The sequence below is a fragment of the Pongo abelii genome, chromosome 18 (genome assembly GCF_028885655.2).
Source record: "Pongo abelii isolate AG06213 chromosome 18, NHGRI_mPonAbe1-v2.0_pri, whole genome shotgun sequence".
NCBI lineage: Eukaryota > Metazoa > Chordata > Mammalia > Primates > Hominidae > Pongo > Pongo abelii.
This window is the reverse complement of record NC_072003.2, coordinates 78,011,689-78,033,454: the sequence shown is the minus strand read 5'-3', so window position 1 is coordinate 78,033,454 and position 21,766 is coordinate 78,011,689. Positions and strand designations below refer to the sequence as shown.

The following is a 21,766-nucleotide window of genomic DNA, read 5'->3' as shown; positions in this document are numbered from 1 at the left end:
CCTGGGATGGTCATTCTTTGGAGATTTCTCCGGGTCCAAGACAACAGTTCACACTCTAAGACCCTTTGGTTGGTTTCAGGTGCAAGACTTTGCTAAACTACAGCCCTTAGCGCCAATAAAAATCTTTATAACAATTTTTGAAAGATTTTTGAAACAATTTGTGCTAATTAGCTTTGGACAAATATATGCAAAGACAAGCTGACAACTTTCCAAACTCTTCCATTGTCTCTGGACTCACAAACAAAAGGGAAGAGAAGTAAATGATGTGAGCATATTTCATTTATGTACTCACAGGAGTCCCGATTCTTACAACTACTTTGTATATATTTTTAATATGGTTTATTAAATATTGTATTTGAAAATATAAACCACTTTATTAAGGTAATTAATATTTTATAATAAAATATGAAGTATTTTATAATAAAATATGAAGTATTTTATAATAAAATATGAAGTATTTTATAATAAAATATGAAGTATTTTATAATAAAATATGAAGTATTTTATAATAAAATATGAAGTATTTTATAATAAAATATGAAGTATTTTATAATAAAATATGAAGTATTTTATAATAAAATATGAAGTATTTTATAATAAAATATGAAGTATTTTATAATAAAATATGAAGTATTTTATTAACTGCATATTTATTGTGTTTTCTGTTTTCTCATTTTGTATTTTAACTAATTAATAAAATAAACTTTTCATCCAATCGGAATCATTCCACTTCTGCCAACTCTTCCGCAGCCCCTTGGCCACCATTTGGATTGTTCTGAGAAGTGGGGAACTCTATTCAGCTCACCAGGCTGTGGGCAGACAGACAAAAACAAAAACAGAGTCTGCCCATTAGTCCTACACAAAAATGATCATTGGACATAATTAATCAGCGATGTGCACCGCGGTGGACATAAAAGACAATTGTCTTTTCTCCCCAACAATCCCTGCCCACTCAAGTGTTCAGGTACTCAGTTACATTCAACACAGGCTAATTCACTTATCCTCAACAAGTGGGCTATTGATTTTTGCCTGTTTTCAGAACAGCCTGGGGCTTTCTGAATGACAATAGCGTCCCCTATTTAAAAAAAAAAACAAAAAACTGCAATTCTGGGGAAATGCCCTTTCACTCGTCCTAATCAGGCTGGCTTCTCTTTTGTCTGGATATGTTCATATATTCAACTTGGTGTCGCTGATTTTAGCACCATTCTTTTCTCCTTACTCCTGCGGAATGTGGCATATTTCTTGTCTTTTTAAGCTGACAGGTCAACAGGATTTGCTTTTGTTCAGAGGGGCTCATATGAAGGGTACAAGAAATTTCCTGACGTAGCAGGAGCAGGGCATCAAGCATCCTTTCTTTCTTTCTTTCTTCTCTTGGTCATCAACTTGTGAAAAACATGTAGCCCAGATTCTCATTTTCCAAAAGAATAAATCCAAAGTAACCATTTCATTTGTACTTCTACATTAATAGTAAATAGCATCCTTCTTATAAAAGAGAAACAATTTAAAAATGAAGTAAAATTTTAAATGTGCTAAACTTTTTAAGTGATTGCACCAAATTAAAAAAGAGACTACAAAGAGAGCCAGTTTTTGTTGAAAAGAATTATGTGTTTTTATGTTAATTATATTAAGTTTTAATAATAGCCCAGTGGTAAATTTTGACTGTGTTAATGAAACCATGATGATTGGTTGTGGACTAGCAGTTTGATAGCCATAAATGTTAAGTGTAAACTGAACAATGTCTTTAATTTGGGAGGGCATTCCTCGTAGCAGAATGTGTCTCCTAACTAGTATATATTTTGACAAAAGGCATTTGAGAAGCTGTAGCACTACTCCAGCCAAAGCTGTCCATTCAATTCAGATGCTGAGTCTATTACAAATGCGCATGTTTCAGCTTCTTGCTCCATGCAAGAGGCATTTGAACTTGCATATTAATTATAGGGCCAAATCTGGGTGCTGGAAAAAAAGAACAACACACACACACTCCACTTAACCAGGGGGAAGGTTCAATTTAACCATGAGTGCCCCAACATTGCTTCATCAAAGCTTCTTCCTATCCTTTCCATGAAGACCAAAGAGAGCTGGCTATTTGCATCATCTATAGACACTCAGGAATATGGCAAAGAACTGTGCCTCCAAGCATAAGAGGCAGAGTTGTAATTCTGGATAGCTGAGTTTCTAAATAAAGAAATTTTAACATTTGGGTGGTTAATTAGGTTGCTCTAGAAAGGGCAGGCATTGGATGATTTTTTAAAACTCCGGGCATATTTTCTATTCTTCAGTTAGCACAATGGTAACAGAAAACTGGCTACCCTTTTGACAAGGGCCAAGGGAAAGAAAAAAAGAAAATAGGCTGGAGTGGTCTTGCCTTTCTTTCACTGAGAGTAGAAGAGCGAGGTTCCCTCCCTTGACATGAGCCCTGTCTTTGTGTTTTGCACCTGGATTTGTTTTTTATTTTTTTTTAAGGACTTAAGAAGTCAAATCACTAAGTATTGATTATGTAAGACATGCCTGAGCAAGACACACCTTGAGGGAGACAGAGGAAGAGGAAGCAGGAGGCTGGAGAGACAAGGCTAACAATTAAAAAATTATGGGGAAATAATGACGTATCAAATATCATGAAGTGGCAAACTCACAGGATACAGATACACTGGGCATTCCTAGACTTTGAGAGTTCAAGGTCTAGTAGAAAACAAAAAAGCTAGCCAGGATAACATAGGCTTAACAACTTTTAAGTTTGCCAATTGAGGGCTTTAAAAAGAAAACGAAATCGGCATTTAAAAAGGAAAGAAAAGAAGGGAGGAAGGGAGAGAGGGAGGGAAAAGGGGAAGGAGGGAGTGAGGGAGGGAGGAAGGAAAGAAAGGAAGGAAAGAAGGGAGGGAGGCAGGAAGGGAGGGAGGAAGGGAAGGAGGGAGGGAGGAAGGGAAGGAGGGAGGGAGGAAGGGAAGGAGGGAGGGAGGAAGGGAAGGAAGAAGGAAGGGAGGGAGGAAGGGAAGGAGGCGGGGAGGAAGGGAAGCAGGGAGGGAGGGAGGAAGGGAAGGAGGGAAGGAGGGAAGGAGGGAGGGAGGGGAGAAGGAGGGAAGGAAGGAGGGAAGGAAGGAGGGAGGGAGGGGGGAAGGAGGGAAGGAGGGAGAGAGGGAGGGGGAAGGAGGGAGGGAAGGAGGGGGAAGGAGGGAGGGAAGGAGGGAGGAAGGAGGGGGTAAGGAGGGGGGGAAGGAGGGAGGGAGGGAGGGGGAAGGAGGGAGGGAGGGGGAAGGAGGGAGGGAGGGGGAAGGAGGAAGGGGGGAGGGAGGGAGGGGGAAGGAGGAAGGGGGGAGGGAGGGAGGGAGGGGGAAGGAGGGAGGGAGGGAGGGAGGGAGGGGGAAGGAGGGAGGGAGGGAAGGGGAAGGAGGGAGGGAGGGAGGGGTAAGGAGGGAGGGAAGGAGGGAGGGAGGGAGGGAGCGAAGGAGGGAAGGAGGGAGGGAAGGAGGGAGGGAAGGAGGGAGGGAAGGAGGGAAGGAGGGAGGGAAGGAGGGAGGGAAGGAGGGAGGGAGGGAGGGAAAGAGGGAGGAAAGGAGGGAGGGAGGGAAGGAGGGAGGAAGGAGGGGGGGAGGGAGGGAAGGAGGGAGGAAGGAGGGGGGGAGGGAGGGAAGGAGGGAGGAAGGAGGGAGGGAGGGGGGAGGGAGGGAAGGAGGGAGGGAAGGAGGGAAGGAGGGAGGGAGGGAGGGGGAGGGAGGAAAGGAGGGAGGGAGGGAAGGAGGGAGGGAGGGGTGAGGGAGGGAAGGAGGGAGGGAGGGAAGGAGGGAGGGAGGGAGGGAAGGAGGGAGGGAAGGAGGGAGGGAGGGGGAGGGAGGGAAGGAGGGAGGGAGGGAAGGAGGGAGGGAGGGGGAGGGAGGAAAGGAGGGAGGGAGGAAAGGAGGGAGGGAGGGGGAGGGAGGAAAGGAGGGAGGGAGGAAAGGAGGGAGGGAGGGGAGGGAGGGAAGGAGGGAGGGAGGGAAGGAGGGAGGGAGGGAAGGAGGGAGGGGTGAGGGAGGGGGGAGGGAGGGAGGGGTGAGGGAGGGGGGAGGGAGGGAGGGGTGAGGGAGGGGGGAGGGAGGGAGGGGTGAGGGAGGGGGGAGGGAGGGAGGGGTGAGGGAGGGGGGAGGGAGGGAGGGAGGGGGAGGGAGGGAAGGAGGGAGGGAGGGAGGGAAGGAGGGAGTGAGGGAGGGAGGAAGGAAAGAAAGGAAGGAAAGAAGGGAGGGAGGGAGGAAGGGAAGGAGGGAGGGAAGAAGGGAAGGAGGGAGGGAAGAAGGAAGGAAGGGAAGCAGGGAGGGAGGAAGGGAAGGAGGGGGGGAGGAAGGGAAGCAGGGAGGGAAGAAGGGAAGCAGGGAGGGAGGGAGGAAGGGAAGCAGGGAGGGAGGGAGGAAGGGAAGGAGGGAAGGAGGGAGAGAGGGAGGGGGAAGGAGGGAGGGGGAAGGAGGGAGGGAAGGAGGGAGGGAAGGAGGGGAGAAGGAGGGGGGAAGGAGGGAGGGAAGGAGGGGGGAAGGAGGGGGGAAGGAGGGAGGGAAGGAGGGGGGAAGGAGGGAGGGAAGGAGGGGGGAAGGAGGGAGGGAAGGAGGGGGGAAGGAGGGAGGGAAGGAGGGGGGAAGGAGGGACAGAAGGAGGGAGGGAAGGAGGGAGGGAAGGGGGGGGAAGGAGGGAGGGAAGGAGGGGGGAAGGAGGGACAGAAGGAGGGAGGGAAGGAGGGAGGGAAGGGGGGGGAAGGAGGGGGGAAGGAAGGAGGGAGAGAAGGAGGGAGAGAAGGAGGGGGGAAGGGAGAGGGAGGGGGGAGGAGGGAGGCAGGAAGGAGGGAGGGAGTGAGGGGGGAAGGAGGGAGGGAGGGAGTGAGTGGGGGGAAGGAGGGAGGGAGGGAGGGAGTGAGGGGGAGGCAGGGAGGGAGTGAGGGGGAGGGAGGGAGGGAGTGAGGGGGAAGGAGGGAGAGAAGGAGGTGGGAAGGAGGGAGGGAGTGAGGGGGGAAGGAGGGAGGGAGTGAGGGGGGAAGGAGGGAGGGAGTGAGGGGGGAAGGAGGGAGGGAGGGAGGTGGGAAGGAGGGAGGGGGGAGGGGGAAGGAGGGAGGGGGAAGGAGGGAGGGGGGAGGGAGGGAGGGGGAAGGAGGGAGGGAAGGAGGGAAGGAGGGAGGGAAGGAGGGAGGGAAGGAGGGAGGGAAGGAGGGAAGGAGGGAGGGAAGGAGGGAGGGAGGGAGGGAAGGAGGGAGGGAGGGAGGCAAGGAGGGAGGGAGGGAGGGGGAGGGAGGGAGGGAGGGAGGGGGAGGGAGGGAGGGAGGGGGAGGGAGGGAGGGAGGGGGAGGGAGGGAGGGAGGGAGGGAAGGAGGGAGGGAGGGGGGAGGGAGGGGGAGGGAGGGAGGGAGGAAGGAAGGAAGGAAGCAATCTTTTTTAAATCTTTAATAAAGGAAATGGTATTTAACATTGAAAAAAATGATAAAGAATAGAATCCTAAAATAAATACTTTAAAATTGATACAAAGTAGCTCATGAAAAACTCACTATTTTGTATTTTTCTAATTTTTACAAAAGAATGGTGAAAGTTTTGTCACAGATGGACCTCTGGGATTTAACAGATGACAATTCTCTTTTGCTCACCCTCACAACATCACTCAGCACCGTGCTTGGTACAAGGGCTCCATGAATATTTGCTGAATAAATGAGGGCCCATCTACAGTAACATCTGCCACACTAAAGCATTCATGAGGGCTGGAGAAGTCAGGGTTAAGAGGAGAGGATGTAAGACCGTGAAGGCATTGGTGCAGTAGAGAAAATAAGGAAGGGTGCCCCACGAGTTACATTTGGAGTACATGTAAACAAAGTATTTTGGGCCCATCCACATGGATCTGAATTTGTGTCTTCAAAATTCAGATTTTAATTTTATTTATTTATTTATTTTTTAGACAAGGTCTCGGTCACCCAGGCTAGAATTCAGTGGCGTGATCACAGCTCACTGCAGCCTCAACTCCTGGGCTCAAGTGATCCTACCACCTCAGCCTCCTTAGTAGCTGGGACTATAGGTGTGTGCCACCACCATGGTCAACTAATTTTCTTCTATGTCTTGTAGAGATAGGGTTTCCCTATGTTACCCAGGCTGATCTTGAACTCCTAGGCTCAAGCAATCCTCCCTGGTCAGCCTCCTGAAGTGCTGGGATTACAGGTGTGAGCCACTATGTCAGCCAGGTTCTAATTTTTGAGAGAGTCTACTGACACTGAGTCAGATGGAGAGTGGTCAGTCACTTGTCTGTCCCCACCCCACTGGTTCCAACTAGATAAGAAACAAAGTGTTCTCTTTCAATTTCATTACAGGACGTATTTTTTATTTTGTATGTATTTACTTATTTTGAGAGCATCTCACTCTGTTGCCCAGGTTGGAGTGCAGTGGCACAATCTTAGTTCACTGCAACCTCCTCCTCCTGGGTTCAAGCGATTCTCCTGCCTCAGTCTCCTGAGTAGCTGGGACTACAGGTGGCTGCCACCACGCCCAGCTAACTTTTTATTTTTAGGTGAGATGGGGTTTCACCATGTTGGCCAGGCTGGTCTCGAACTCCTGGCCTCAAGTAATCTGTCCTCCTCAACCTCCCAAAGTGCTGGGATTGCAGGCGTTAGGCACTGCACCTGGCAGGATATAGTTTTTTCAAATGCATGTAGTTTGCCTGATCACCCAGTGGGGGTTCATCCCTGATAATCAGAATGAGATCTTTTTGGTGCAGTTGATGCTGGTGAGAGGACAGGCCCAAAGGGACCTTCTGGCTCCTCCAGTCACCATCTGATGACTTAAACTATTAGCATCCAATGCCTTATCTGTGCCATGAAAATGATATTGGCACTTCTCTAGGTGTGGCAGAGAAGCTGTTAGAAGATGATGTGCATAAAACGGCATAGCACAGAGCCTTGCCCAGGAGTGGGGGCTTAAGAGCAACGCAAGAAGGAAAAAAAAATAAAAATAAAACATCTGATTGCGGTTAGTACTCCACCTCCACCCCATTCACAATTTCTGAAAACACGCTAGATACTGGCAAGGTGGAGTATTACATTTTGTTGAATCTAAGAACGCAGAATGGTTCTGACCAGGGAGATGGAAAGAGAAAGCTAATCAGCAATGACAAGTAAAAAGTGTACGTGGAAGACAGAGCGGAGATTCAAGTCTCAGGATTGGCAAAAATTACCCAATTTCTCTAAGCCTCAATTTTCTCATCTGTAAAATGGAGAGAATGATAGCATCTACCCTTAGCAGACTTAAATGGAATGCTACAAGATAAACCATGTAAACCACTTTGTGCAGTGCCCAGCATACAATAAAGGGATCGTTAAAGAACGATGATTTATTATTATTTTCACTATTCCTATCATGACAATGATCAGAACATAGTATCCACTTGAAAAACCTGGCCGGAAGGATATGGCTACTTTAGATTTCAGTTTATCTTTTGCATGCAAAGGGATGATGCTACTAGCACGACATCTTTTGTTGTCAGCCAAATAAGATCTATCCAGAAGAGGCCGGGCGTGGTGGCTCACACCTGTAATCCCAGCACTTTGAGAGGCCGAGGTGGGTGGATCACAAGGGCAGAAGTTCAAGATCAGCCTGACCAATATAGTGAAACCCCGTCCCTACTAAAAATACAAAAAATTAGCCAGGAGTGGTGGCATGTGCCTGTAGTCCCAGCTACTCAGGAGGCTGAGGCAGGAGAATCGCTCGAACCCAGGAGGTGAAGGTTGCAGTAAGCCGAGATTACACCACTGCACTCCAGTCTGGGTGTCAGATCGAGACTCTGTCTAAAAAAAATCTATCCAGATCTATCCAGAAGAGAACAGGAGGATAAAATATGAATGGGAAAATACTAAAGAAAGAGGTAACTCTCACAGTCCTCTATGCTCTGACTAAAGAGAGATTCTACTAGTGTGATTAGTTCTAAACCGTATAATAAGCCTAATAGAATCATTTTAAAATAAGACTCTAATTTCAGAAACCTAAGGAAGTCTGCATTTTAATAAGATATTTCATTGTATCCCAAATATGAAACCATTGTTTGCCTGACTCTATAATTTATTGTTAGACAGACACTGCACTATTATCAAAGCAAAATGAAACAGACGATGATTTCGCTAATAAAACAATTGGATCATGAGGCAAAGCCCAGCTCGGCACTTAAAACAGGGCTGAATAACTCCGAGTGGGGATCTGCAGAGTTGAATACTCCCAGCTGGAATTTCACCTTTCCCTACTCTTCTGCAGAGAAAATCATTGAAATAGCCTGCTAACAATACCATTACTGTCTCCCTAACTTAATCCTTTGTTCCTTCCAGAGAAAAGACTTCTGCTGATTATGAATATTCCACTCTACAATTTCCATCAATTAATATACTACCACATTCTTATTACGGTATTAATAGCTTCTTGATTTACATTAGAAAGTATATATTTTACACCATGGGTAAAGCTATTTCTTCCCCTTTAATGGAAAGTGCTTATATAAAAATAACTTAAAATTGGGAAAATGGAGGTGGGTATGTGTGTGCGAATAATGGCTTGGAGATAATAGATTCTATTCTCCTTTCTGGGTTTTTCTCCTCTCTGATGGGGAATTCCTATGCCCCAGTCAAGGAAGGCAACACAGTTGCCCTCAACCTCCTCTGTCCTCTCCGTTTCTTTCTAGAGCTAAGCCTGCATATCTCTCCAGAATCTGTCTCCAACTGTTTACAGAACTCAGAGTTTGCAACTTGCTTTTCATAAACACCCAAAGAGGCAAAGAGGGACCCGGCTTCCTTCTGGGTGAGTAAAATAAGGCAGGTGGCACTGAAGAAGAAAGGAATCTTGGTGATAAAGGAGTTCTGTATGAGTGGCAGAGAGGCCAACCTGGGTTTGCCTCTCCATCCCTGCTGTGTGAGGAGTCATGTCACTTACACACCCTGAGTCCTGAAGGCCTGACACATAAAATCAGGGTACTTACACCCCTGCCCCAGGTATTTTGTGGAAACTGAACGAGATTGAGGGTACAGGCAATACTTTGAATAGTGACAGAGGGATGGCCGAAGCTCTAGTAGGAAAGGCAGTCTCTTGCTCAGGGACATCCAAAGCTACAGATGCCGTGCAAAGACTGAGATGGCCAAAGAGTCACACAGGTTTCTCCCTGTCATGATAGGCAGAGGATTCTAGGTATGAGTCACCTGCACAGTGACATCTGAGTCCATTCTAGACGTCCAGTTCAAAGGATTGAGAACTCCCAAGGTGGCTGTACAGAGAAGTCAAGCCTAGAATTCTCTCAGTGTCCAGAGATCAGGGCTTATGCTTTCATGGCCCCATTGTCCCGCTGTCATTTTAGGGCAGTTTCATCAGCTACCAGGGTTTACTAAAGAATCCAGAAGATTCTAGTCTCAGTTATGCCACAGGGTAGCTACCTGTGAAGATGGGTCGGTCCTTCACCTCTCTGGACTATAGCCCCACAAAATGAGTATGATCCCTAGGAGAAGTGGTATCCTGCCCTCATCTTTCATTCTGTAAACATGGATGCTTTAACCCATCGAGGGTTGGGGGGAAAGAAAAGAATACTTAAAATGGAGATGGCTTCACATAAAAATCCGAGTCCTTGATTCTGTTGAAAAGAACCGAGTAACAAATGGCTGGAGCTGGGGGGCTGTTTCCCTCATCTGGGGCTCCCCCTCCAGCTATGCTGAGTCTCTACTTGGTCCGTTTCTCTTATTTATGGTAACCTACATGTGACCCTGTGATATAGTTCGGCTGTGTCCCTATCAAAATCTCACCTTGAATTGTGGCTCCCACAATTCCCATGTGTTGTGAGAGGGCCCCAGTGGAAGGTAATTCAGTCATGAGGGCAGGTCTTTCCTGTGCTTTACTCGTGATAGTGAACAAGTCTCACAAGATCTGATGGTTTTATAAGGGGGAGTTTCCCTGCACAAGCTCGCTCTTTGCCTGCTGCCATCCATGTAAGACATGACTTTGCTCCTCCTTGCCTTCCACCATGGTTGTGAGGCCTCCCCAGCCCTGTGGAGCTGTGAGTCCACTAAACCTCTTTCCTGCATAAATTATGCAGTCTCAGATATGTCTTTATCAGCAGCAAGGAAACAGATTAATACACCCCCACGGCACCTTTGAGTCCTAGAAATGCAGTGGTTGACCCACTGTCATTTAGAGAGCTCATTGTCCCTTCCTCAACATGGACACCACTCCCAATCCCAGAGGTTTTGGCAAGACACAGAGTGCAGAGACTGAGACTCCCTTCAGCACCCCCAGTCTCCTGGGGGTAACAATTCTCCCTCTGTTACCCACACCCCACTTCCTAAACACAAGGCATCTGCAGATGTCACTTGGTCCAACCTGTCTCTTCAGGGGCCGCTCTGAGACTCAGGAGCAAATGGTGATTGGCAGGCCTGGGTTTTGCTGCACTTCTCCCCAAACTGTGTCAGGAACAATTAAGTGGTGAGGCCTGGAAATGAGAGGAATGTGGCCCTCCTGAGGCTGTGTCTACACATGACCAGGGCCATCCATGGGGCTAGCTTAGTGAAAAACACCAGTCAGAGGGGCTGCCTGATTGAACTGACAGGCCAATTCCCCAGCCATGGCCACAGCCTTGGGCTATGGCAGGGGCAGGGCAGCAGGCCCTTTGGTTTTCTTCCCATTTAATGCACTTTGCAGAGTCTCAAGCCCAAGGTGGAGATTCAGTTCAATGTCTGTGGATTGATTGATTAACTTAAAGCCCCTGAGAGATCCCGGAGGTTCACAGACAAAGCTAGACGAGCTGAGAATTTTCCTGTTTCTCAAAAGGAAAATGTGCAAGACGCAGCCCCCTTATTGGAGGTGATTTACATTTCTGTCTTGATCCCGGAACTGGAGGAGGGGATGAAGCCTCCATCAGCAACCCCTGGAGTTTAGCTGAGAGCAGCTTGAGCTGGCATTCAGGTTCTGATCTGACACCTTCCTGACATGAAACAAATTGTGAGCCCCAAAGTCGAGTCTGATCGTTCAAACTTAGGGGTCCAACCAGTCTTCACCTCAATGCCGACCCTGCCACTTATTAGTTGCCTAAGTGCATCACTGAAACTTCCTGTGCTTCAGTTTCCCTGTTGAGAGGCAGGAATCTAAGTGAGCTATTGGTGTCATGTGTTTAGAACAGTGCCAGGCAGAGTAGCTGCTCACTAAAAGCTATCTATTTGTATGAAGGTGACAATGAAGAGGCCAGATAAGGTCTCACCAAGCACAAAAGCCAAGACTCCAGGGGCTGCCCCAGACAAAAATGCCTCCAGCGCCCTTTCCAGGCACACTGTAGTCACTGGCATATTAACTCCTTTTGCATTTAAGTGGAGAGATGCTCCTGCTTCAACCAGTGCTGTGATTTTTGAAAGGAGATTTCTTTGCAAAACGTTTGCCTGCCAACTGCCACAAAACACACCAAGCCAGGAGGTGTGCTGGCGTCACCGATGGCACCGACCTGAGAGCCTGCCTGGTCAAAATCTCTCCCCCAACTGAGCTCTCGCCATGGCAAGAGATATCTGGCTATTTGCTGAATTGTATCAGAGCAAAATGAACCAAAATGCATAGGGGCCAGGGAGGGGGGAAAGAGGAAGAAGTTAATAATACCTTATAAATTCAATTTGCATTCCCCTCTCGATTTTAACCCAATCTACATGAGCTTTCCAAAATAAGCAGTCATTTGAAATCCTCCCATGTGACAGACAGTCTTACACATCTTAAAACACAATCCGTTTATAAACCTAACAGCACAATGTGGTTTTAACTGGTTCTAGAAAATTCTGATAGTGAAATATTTTCTGTTTCTGGGCCAGAAGTGGTCATTTCTTCTTGAGAATATGATGTTTGAAAATCAGTTCCTCCTATTATAGATTTCTCCCTCAGCTTGTAGAAAATCCATGATTCCCTAAACATTGGTCTTTGAAAGCACATTGACTAAAATCTTCATGCTTAATTCATGAAGCGCAGTCTGGAGATTAGTGGAGCTGGACATAGACCAGGAATACTTTATCATATTCTAATAAGCAGAGGCTGAAAATTGCATTTCTAAAGCTACAGTATTAAAGGGCATACCGCAAAACATGACCCAAACATAACTCAGTAGTTTTATAGTGTCTGAAAAGGCTTTGATATGATAAAGTATGCTGACGAGGGGAATAAACACAACTAGAAATTTCTGAATTTAAAAAAGAAAAAAAAGTGGCGGGAGGAGCTTAGCAAACATTCAGTATATTCATGGAAATATATATATATATAAATAAAATAAACTCATTTATGATTCTCATTAAGCAACTATTGACTATCAAGTTATGTTATAGAAGATCACTGAGGCACCACAATTTAGGGGTTTGGAAAGCATAAAAGCAAGAGAGATGAACGAGAAAAAAAATTTTTAACCCTAATGAGGTTAATTTGAAGGTTTCCAGAAATATCTAAGTCCTGGCTTTTCAACTTTTCTTAAAACAGGTCACCAGTATTGTTTCTGAAAGCAGAAAGCAAAGCATATCGTGGGGTGGGCGGCCATAAATGCTTAATGGTGGACCAAAGACATTGCTCAGAAAATGGTGCAACATAAAACGCCCACTGATGCGGGCACTCACTGCCTACAAAATGATGGCAATGGGTACAGAGCCACAGTAGAATCCAAATGAATGAATCAGCAGCACATATGGCCCCAAGTACAGTGCCCGGCACACAGTAGGTGCTAATAGTATCTGTTTAATTGATTGACTGACTCCTTGATTAATATATGAAGCAGTGAAAAAGCAATGGAAACAGCACCTATGGACTTCCCAAGAGCTCCTGGGGACTCTGGATCTACTCTAGTAAATGCTTGCTAAGCTGTTTTCCCTCTACAAAGGCACTGGCTAAAATAAACAAAGCAATAGGTCAGGAGCAGTTTTCATAAAGATAGTAGCACCCAGGTTGCAAGCACCTGGCTACAGCACTTCCACGCAGAAGAGGGTAGGGGAGCAGCAATGAGGTTGGGAGGGGATGGCATGCTGGGGGCTCAAAGGATTTGTCTTTAAACTGCATCTGCATAGCTAAAACATGGTTACTATTGAGACTGCATGTTTATTGAGGACAGCATCAACAGAGTGTGGGGGTTGCTTTGGAGAGTTGGCTGATTGTGTGTGTGTGATCTCCAACCCTCAAAGCCAGCCCCATCACTGCTGAGATCACAGTAGAAAGATGAGGGCAGCTGAAACCGTGCTGATTTATATCATTGTATTTTCATGGCTGTGTACTCACCACGCACCCTTCATTCACTTAATGAAAGGGCTTCACTTACTTTCCACTACGCCCGGTTTACCTCCCAACTGAATCTCCCTGCTGGCGTCTAATGACACAGTCCATGTTCCCCCAAAAAATGGACCTTGAAATCAGCACGTTTCATAGGTCTGGGTCTCCTCTACTTCAGCTGGCTGGTCCTTGCACACCTGTCCTGTCCCCAGTCTTGGAACACCCCATCTTGCACACCTGTCACGATCTCACCAACCTCAATCTTGGAAGTCACCTTAGCACCCCTGAGGCACCCTGCTGGGGCAGGACTGGCTATTCCCGCTGTGGGTTGCCACAGCAGCCCGTGTCATCCCACCATGACCTGGATTACCTTTTCACTGATGTACACCTTCCCCACCACACTATATGGTCTTGAAGGGCCAAGACCTTGACAGCAAACTGCTTGTAGACCCAGGCCTAGCAGAACCTGGCCAGACAGGATCTCAAAACATTTCTATTGCATGAAACAAATGAACAAAAGAAAAGAGGGCAAACCCAAAGTATCTAACCATACAGGGTGACTTTGGATATCATGTTTTGTTTTGTTGATATCATCAAAAGATAATATCGTATTTTGTTTTATATTCTTTCACATTAAAAAAATAAGTCCTACTGTGTATAATACATATACATCATACATGATTAGAAATTTTGAATATAAAAAATTAGCAGAAAGAACAAAGAGTAAAAAACTTCTCATATTCCTACCATTTAGTATTTTTCCCACTCTGAATATGTGTCTTATCCCCTTTGAACGTTGAAGTTCTTTTCTACTCTCCTGAGTTCAGGTTTCTTTTTAGTTTTATTTTTAATTGACATTTTAGATAGAAAGAATAAATTCTGGTGTCCTGTTGCACACAAAGGTGAATACAGTTAACAACAAGGTATTGCATATTTCAAAACAGCTCAAAAAGCGGGTTTTGAATCTTCTCATCACAAATAATAAATGTTTGAGATGATGGCTATGCTAATTATCTTGAGTCAATCATTACACCATGTATAGATGTACTGAGTTCAGGTTTCTGCCAGCAGGTATCTGGGGAGCCATCCCAGGGCCACTGTGAGTATGGCTCATCATGAAGACATCCACACTGGCCAGCTTGGGGGCAGGTGGCCCTGCCTGCCCTATCTTAAGGACACCGTATATCTCTGATAGTTACATGTGGCGGGGAGGGAAAGACTGAGGACCTCACCATTGAGAGATGTGGTCTTGTACATAACCATGTGAAGTCATGAGTGAGTATGTTAGTTGCAAAGACATGGCAGATCTTTGATCAATGCATGATCCCAACGAATCTTGCGTTCCACAGGCTGGAGGGAGGCAGGAGTCTTGTGGCTGTCAGTGGGGAGGGCTGAAGCAAGGAGAAGACTCAGATGTGAGCAACAAAACAACAGGCTTTGGTTCCAGATTCAGGAAAAACGAGAGAGAGCAAAAAAAAAAAAAAAAGACATTTCCAGTTGCTCCTGCCATTGCCACTTCCCTAGTCCCGTGATTGCTAAACCTGCTGGCGGGAATATGACATCTGACTCCAAATCTATTTCAGCAGCAGCTGCCTGCAATGAAGTATATGTCTACCCATCTTCAGAGGCTGCTTTTGCAGGTTTTCAACGTCTTCTCCTGCCACTGCCAGTGCTAACACAGCCTCGTGCGCATGGCAGCTTCCACCCCGGGGTCCCCAAGCCTCTTGACAAAGCTCTTTCCCCAAACCACTCTGGTTCCTTGGGCCATGTCCCTTTTCCACAAGTCTTCAACAGTAAAGATAGGGTTATTGTGAAAGGAAGTCACTGCTTTCCTGAGAGACAGGCCCTTCTGGTTCTCTTAATTATAATTCTTTACTTGCAATATGCATAGGCTGCTATTTAAATAAACAATGAGGGATTTGAAACAGAGAAACTAGGAAAATGAAATTGCTTTAATTTACATCCCAAGAGACTGAGGCTATAGAGTTTTCTGAATGCTAAATAAAATAAATAAAAACTTAAACAAGTGTCAAGTTGGAGGTAGCCTATGAGTTATTAAAAGGGACAAAGGAGCAAGATGTGGTCCATGACAAACCCTGAGGTCCCACGCTGCCCTGGGGAATACAGAACCACTGCACTGGGGCTAGCATCCCTTTCTGGAAACAACCAGGAAAGGAGGTGGAAATGCCATGGCTTATGCCACCTGAAAACTATGAGTTTGAGTCAGGTGATTGAGACTTTTCATGTGGGATTTGTACCTTGCAGGGTGGTCAGAGGAAGCTGTGTGCCAGCTGGCAAGACCAGCCAAGAGACAACAGGACAATCTGGGAGAGGCCTTTCCTCAGTCTTCTTCGTCAAGAGTCAGGTAACAGAAAGAGAAGTCAGGTTTTGTAGCAGCAAATGCAAAAATATGAGCGGATTGGGTTTTTTCTGCTGGAAACTATTGCTGGAAAAAAAAAAAAAACAGTCTAGGGAAATGTCAGGAATCGACTTTGCAAGGCTTCAGAGGACCATATGAATTGACGCACACACATACACATAGGTTTGCTTCATATATGGGGTTAAAAAGGCCCTAAGGATTCCAAGAGATAAAGCAGAGGACAGGTTAAAGGATGGGTATTAATAAGCCAGGAGAAGGAGTTGAGAAGGAGTTGAGAAGTGACTTTATCATCCTCTTGCTGCAGACTTTATAAACATGATCACATCTCAGCCTCACGATATTTTCCCAATTGACAGGAGACAAAACTGAGACTTAAACAGTGTTTCTGATTACACAAGCTGGATATAATGATGGTGGGACAAAGACACAAACTAAGGTCATCCTCCTCCAAACCCAATTGCTAAAGAAGGAACCCAAAGATCATTTTTGTTTGTCTACACCTCACAAATGTATGGGCCAGCTGACCCAGGGGCTCCTCGTATGTCCTCAGCTTGCAATCATGCTGGCTCTGTCTTTGTTTCATCTCTGCTCCTTTCTGATTCTCTTTGTGTATCAGTCTCTTTTTTTTTTTTTCCTGCAACAGGCAGTTTTCCTCTGTTGTACGCTGGGAAGATGCTGCCAAGAAGCAGGATCGCCAGCTTAGCTGTGTGTGGTGAAGTTATGCAAATACCTCCCCCTGTCAACTGTGGCAGCAAAGTCCCCGGAAGGACTTGGACTGTCCTGGTTTGATATATGCTCATTCCCCCATCAAGCACTGTAGCTGGGAGTCAGGAACTGTGACTGGTCTGACCTGGGTCATGTGCCCACCTCTATAGCTGGCAGGAATGGTTGTGATTTTGTGATCAATCTTGAAGAGGAAGACAGGTGCATGGCAAAGGAAAATGGGATAGTACAAGGGTGATGGGGGAAAATGCTGGGCAGACAAAACTGTCAGTTACAACAATAAAATATCAGTATCAAGGTCAGGCATGGTGGTTCAAGCCTATAACCCCAGCACTTTGGGAGGCCAAGGTGGCTGGATTGCTTGAGGCCTGGAGTTTAAGATCAGTCTGGGCAATATAATGAAATCCCATCTCTCTCTCTCTCTCTCTCTCTCTCTCTCTCTCTCTCTCTCTCTCTCTCTATATATATATATATATATATATATATAATCAGGATCAAGTGATCCTCAAAAGAATCAGGATATACTCCAGGGGAGCAAGGCAGGGTGGGGAGGGCAATGACACCTGGTTTGGCACAAACTCCCAGTGGGTCCCAAATATTCGTTGTCACTTCTTCCTTGGCTACAGAGCTTTTATATTTGCCTAGACACATTGGTGCTAGGACTGAAGGCTTCACTTTCCAGCCTCCCTGGCAGCTGTCTGTGCTTAAGCAACTAAATCACCGCCACTGGGAGAGAAGCAGAAACGTTGGGTGGGGCTTCTTAGAAAGCTCTTCAAAAGGGAGGAAGTTAGTCTTTTCGTTTTCATGCCGCCTGGTCATTCTGGACAGCGAGTTATCATGAAGATAGAAGCAATGTCACAAAGCAGAAAGAGAAAAGGAGCCCGGATCATCGATGACGGTGGAGTGGCCACCCCAGCCCAGGACAACTTATTTTCTGTTGTTTTATGTGGAAGAATTTACCACCATGTTCGGGTCCTTGTTAGCAGCAGTCAAATGCGATCCCTAATTTACACACCTAGGCTCTGATCCAGGCCTGCCAAAGTATGCCAGGCCTTGTCTTCCAGCTCTGGCTTTAAGAATTAAAAAGAAGCAACTCCACTGAGGCTTCTTCCTCCTTCTCTTTGCCTCCTGATTCTTGTCTTCTTCCTCTTGCTTCAAACACCTGATTCTCTGCGAGTCCAGGGGCTTGAGAAATAACTCTGAGTCCTATGGAATGTTTCCATTCTCATCACACTTGCAATCTGCATGCTCGTGTATGTTCTTATGGCTGTAATTTAATGGAGGAACTTCTGAGAAATTGTGTTCAATTCAGTATCATTAAGTGACTGCTTGAATGTTTATTAGCTATCATGCTAGCCTTCCCAAAATTCCTCATCTTGGCAGAAGACACATATGTCCTATTTAGTGAAATAGAATCTGACCTCTAAAGAGTGATACAGTAAAAACAAACAAAAAGAAATAGAACAAAAACACATCCACTTTGCAAAAAGCTTCTTTGTCTAGCAGACCTTTTTTGCACCGTGCTATTCTTTATTTTCACATATGCACATCATATATTGTAATACGAAATGGATATTGACTGCAGCTGAGGTGAATATCCACACGTATTGACCTCAGAGGTAAATATTGACTGAGACAAAGGTAAAATCGATGCTTACCTTGAGGGATAATAAATCTGGATATCTATTGAAATAAGAAGTCAATAGGCGCATTGTTACAAACACTGGTGGTTATGGTCACTTGAGCGCATTTGTACAGAGAGTGGTCAGTGGTGGTTTTCTGGAAAACTAGAGGCAGTGGTGGTAGCTCATAGAGGCTGCATTGAGTACCTTTTCTCTACTTACATCTTCTTTCAATTTTGTCACCAACTACCACTGCACTAAAATAACCCCAGGCCACCCCGTCCAGTGAAGCAGTCCAGCCTCCACCTTCAGAGAGTAGTTACTCAATCAGGTACTTTAGTTATCTCAGTCTGTTCTCCCTGTAACAGGAAAAACAAACTGATATGGTTATGCTCATTTTAGAGCTTGGTAAGCTGAGACTCAGAGAACTCAAGCAACTCGTCTAAGGTTACAGAGAAGATAAATGGTGGTAACCTAAATCCAAAACCCATTTGTCTGATGCTAACATTGGTATCTGTTTACCACACCACAGTCTCTTAATGAGGACTTTAAAGTGAGTCTCCATGTAATAGAGACACATGTGAGGGAAGAGGGGATGCGGAGAGTGGAAAGTGTGGGGAAGGTCTACGTGCTGGCCACTGGAGACAGATGTGCACTGGGCTGTTACTCTTCCATGGCCTAAATACCCAATCCTGGTGGTCCCAGATGCTTCATTTGAGGCTATGTAGATTTCATACAGTTCTGGTCAAGGAGATGTCAGCCTAAGCGTGTTGAGGGGCCTTGGGGAAAGATTCCCTTGTTCCCCAGAGGTACATATAGGAAGAGAAGGTGTTTTGCTTCTCTAGCAATAAGCTCTCTGGTTATGATGTCTGGAAGTGCTGAAACCATCTTGAAAAATGGAGAAAGGAAGGTGAAACTGAGGGAAAAGCTGACAATCTCAGAGAAGCAGAACCACATCATGGCATGTCACCTCTGACCACGTGACTTCTGTACTTCAGATTAGGGGAGATAACACATTTTCATACTGGTGGAGCCACCACGAGTTGAGCTCCTTGCCTGTGTACCCCAGAGCATCTCAACCGAATGAGGAGGTGCCATATTACTCCTCCACGCATGTGCAGAAACTCAGATTTAGAAATGCGCAGTGTCCTTTGTGGCAGCTGGTGTTGTCTAAAGGCTGGAGTCTGAGCTCTTAACTACTCCTCTGCAACCATCCCAGGCACACCTCCCATTTGAGGCTTACACCATTATCTGCTAGAAATCAGGTCTTGCAAATGAAGCCCACTAGACCTGGCACTGATCCCGTCTACCCGACCTTGCAACTCCTTCACGTCAGCAACGTAGAGATGTGCCAGTTCAATACTTACTCTCTCCAAAGGCCTTAAATTTCTAAACTGTTTTACTGAGTTACAAGACATTTCCATTTGCCTTAACACACAAACTGTAGGAGAACTTGGTTATGTCTCCTCAACATCTAGTGTTAACAACTATCAAGAAATACTCTTTGTGTTTTCAATGTTTGTCTAATCTGCTCCCTAAAAAACCTTTCCCTCTTCCCCAACTGGCATAATCCTATTTATTTTTCAGTGAGGAGCTCAAATAATATTAGAGTCGAAGGGTGTTTCCTGCACCCTTCTTGAGCATCGCCACCATCTTGGATCTGTCTTCCATAATACTATAACACTTTCAGATTCCTCTTAGAATATTCAACACACTTGTTTCCACCATATAAGGAAACAGCAACAAGGCATCATCTTGAAGCACAGAAAGCAGCCCTCACCAGACACCAAACCTGTCTGCATCTTGATCTTGAATTTCCCAGCCTCTAAAACCATGAGAAATAAATTTCTATTTTATTTATAATTTTTTATTTCTATCTATAATACACACACACACACACAGAGAGAGACAGAGAGAGAGAGAGAGAGACAGAGAGACAGAGACAGAGGGAGAGAGACTGAATGCCTAGTATCTATCAGACATGGCAAGCTATTTTCCTATCCTATATGTGTTTCTCTCCTTAAGGATAGGCATCATAGTTTATTGATTTCTATAATCCTAGGACCTATCACAGTGCCTGACACATAAGAAGCAACACAAAATTTGTTGAGTGACCATAGCCTTCAGGTAAAGTAGAAGATACGCTGTCAGCAATCATGAAACGTTCTTGGCAAATTCCAACAAATGCCGACTCCCTAAGGAAAGACCCTCTTCCCCTGGAGTTTTCCATCTTTTCCCACCTTCCAGCTAAGAAGTAGCATCATAGTTAATGGTCCGCATTTTACTCTACAGAAGGGAGAAAGAAGGGGGAAAAAGCCAGCAGAGAGATGACCAAACTATTAAATGAGAAGAAACCAAAAGAAGGTAAAGAGTTGCGCACTGTAAGCTACAGTTTTACCTTCACAAGTCTTTATTTTTAGATGCAATCCAGGCATTTTATCATCCAATTATGGGTTATCTTCATGCCTTTACCAGAAACTACTTGCTTAAGTAACCACTTCTCTACTGTAACTTAACCAAGGGCCCTAGCAAGGAGCTCATTAGGGGGCCACTGAAGAGTTGCAGGTTCTGCCAAGGTGGGCTCTTGTATGCCACGGGCTGGGAGGCTGAGATGATGAGGAAAAGAGTGGCAGAACAGAACTGCCAGCCACATGAAACTAGTGAAAGAAGGCATCAGCCCCCTTCATGACAACCTCTGCGGATACCAAGAAGGTAGAAATGACTGCCAATAAAATCACAACTAGATGAATCAGGTGACCTGGCTGGCATGTGTTCCCCCATCAAGGAGGACTAATACAGAACGGACTAAATATTCTTCATTTGTGCTTTTCTATTTTGTTTTGCTTTGCTTTTCCTCTATCCTTCTCCCTCTGTTCCCTCCTTAGCACTTACCGCAATAAGAAACTCTAAAAAATAGCAAACAACACTCCATATGCTCCCCGGATCCCAACAGAAATACTAGACTGAACCCTGCCAAAACTTGAGAGCTAAAATATAATTGGTTGAGGGAGAAACAAGTACAACGGTGAGAGAATCTACAGGTAACTAATAAGGTCATAATAAGGAGGTTGGTGCAGATGAAAGAGACGTCTCATTTACTTCTATGATGGCCACGTTCCCAGAAAGAGGCTTTGGAGAGTGGCTGCTAAACAGGAGAGATAAGAAACAAAGGAGGGAACTGCCACTTCTTCCTGAGAAGTTCCTCCTCCTCTTCTTCTTCTACCAACACTATCAGTACCACCCCATCACCACTACCACCACCCTGGGTAAACCTGCACCTCTCTACGGAGACCATTCTGGGTTCAGCTCCTAATGCCAAAAAGCATATGTTAAGTGTTTGGTACATAGTAGCTGCTCAATAAAGTGATGCTACATCAATAAGTGACATGCTCTTAGCAGATGTTAAAGGCATTAAGAGGCACCCAGGACACCTCAGCAGGAATGAACACTCGACAAGAACTCAAGTGACTGAATGACCTCACTTTCTCTGAGCCTTAGTGTCCTCATGTACAAAAAATAGACTCACTGGTCCTCCAAGCAGCTTCTGCAAGTTCTGTGATTATAGTATTTCATTCCTCTTCATGACCTGCTGCAAGAAAGTTGTGAGGCCACTACAAAAATAACTTTCAGAGCCCAAATAGGGCAGATTTTGCTGCTGAACAAGAACTTCCTGAGAGCAAGCCTCATCTGAGTACAGAGTAGCCCCATCCTGGCCCCCCAAGATATAAACCAATATTTCACCAAAGGCAGCCTCAATAGATCAGGCTGGGAATTAAATGCAATGGCCGGATTCTCCATTATCCGCACCCAAA

General features: G+C 45.6%; 1 protein-coding gene across 1 annotated transcript in view; it reads right to left on the bottom strand.

The window, feature by feature from the left end:
- WWOX (WW domain containing oxidoreductase) overlaps positions 1-21,766 on the bottom strand; it is a 1,117,686-nt gene that overhangs the window by 602,955 nt on the left and 492,965 nt on the right.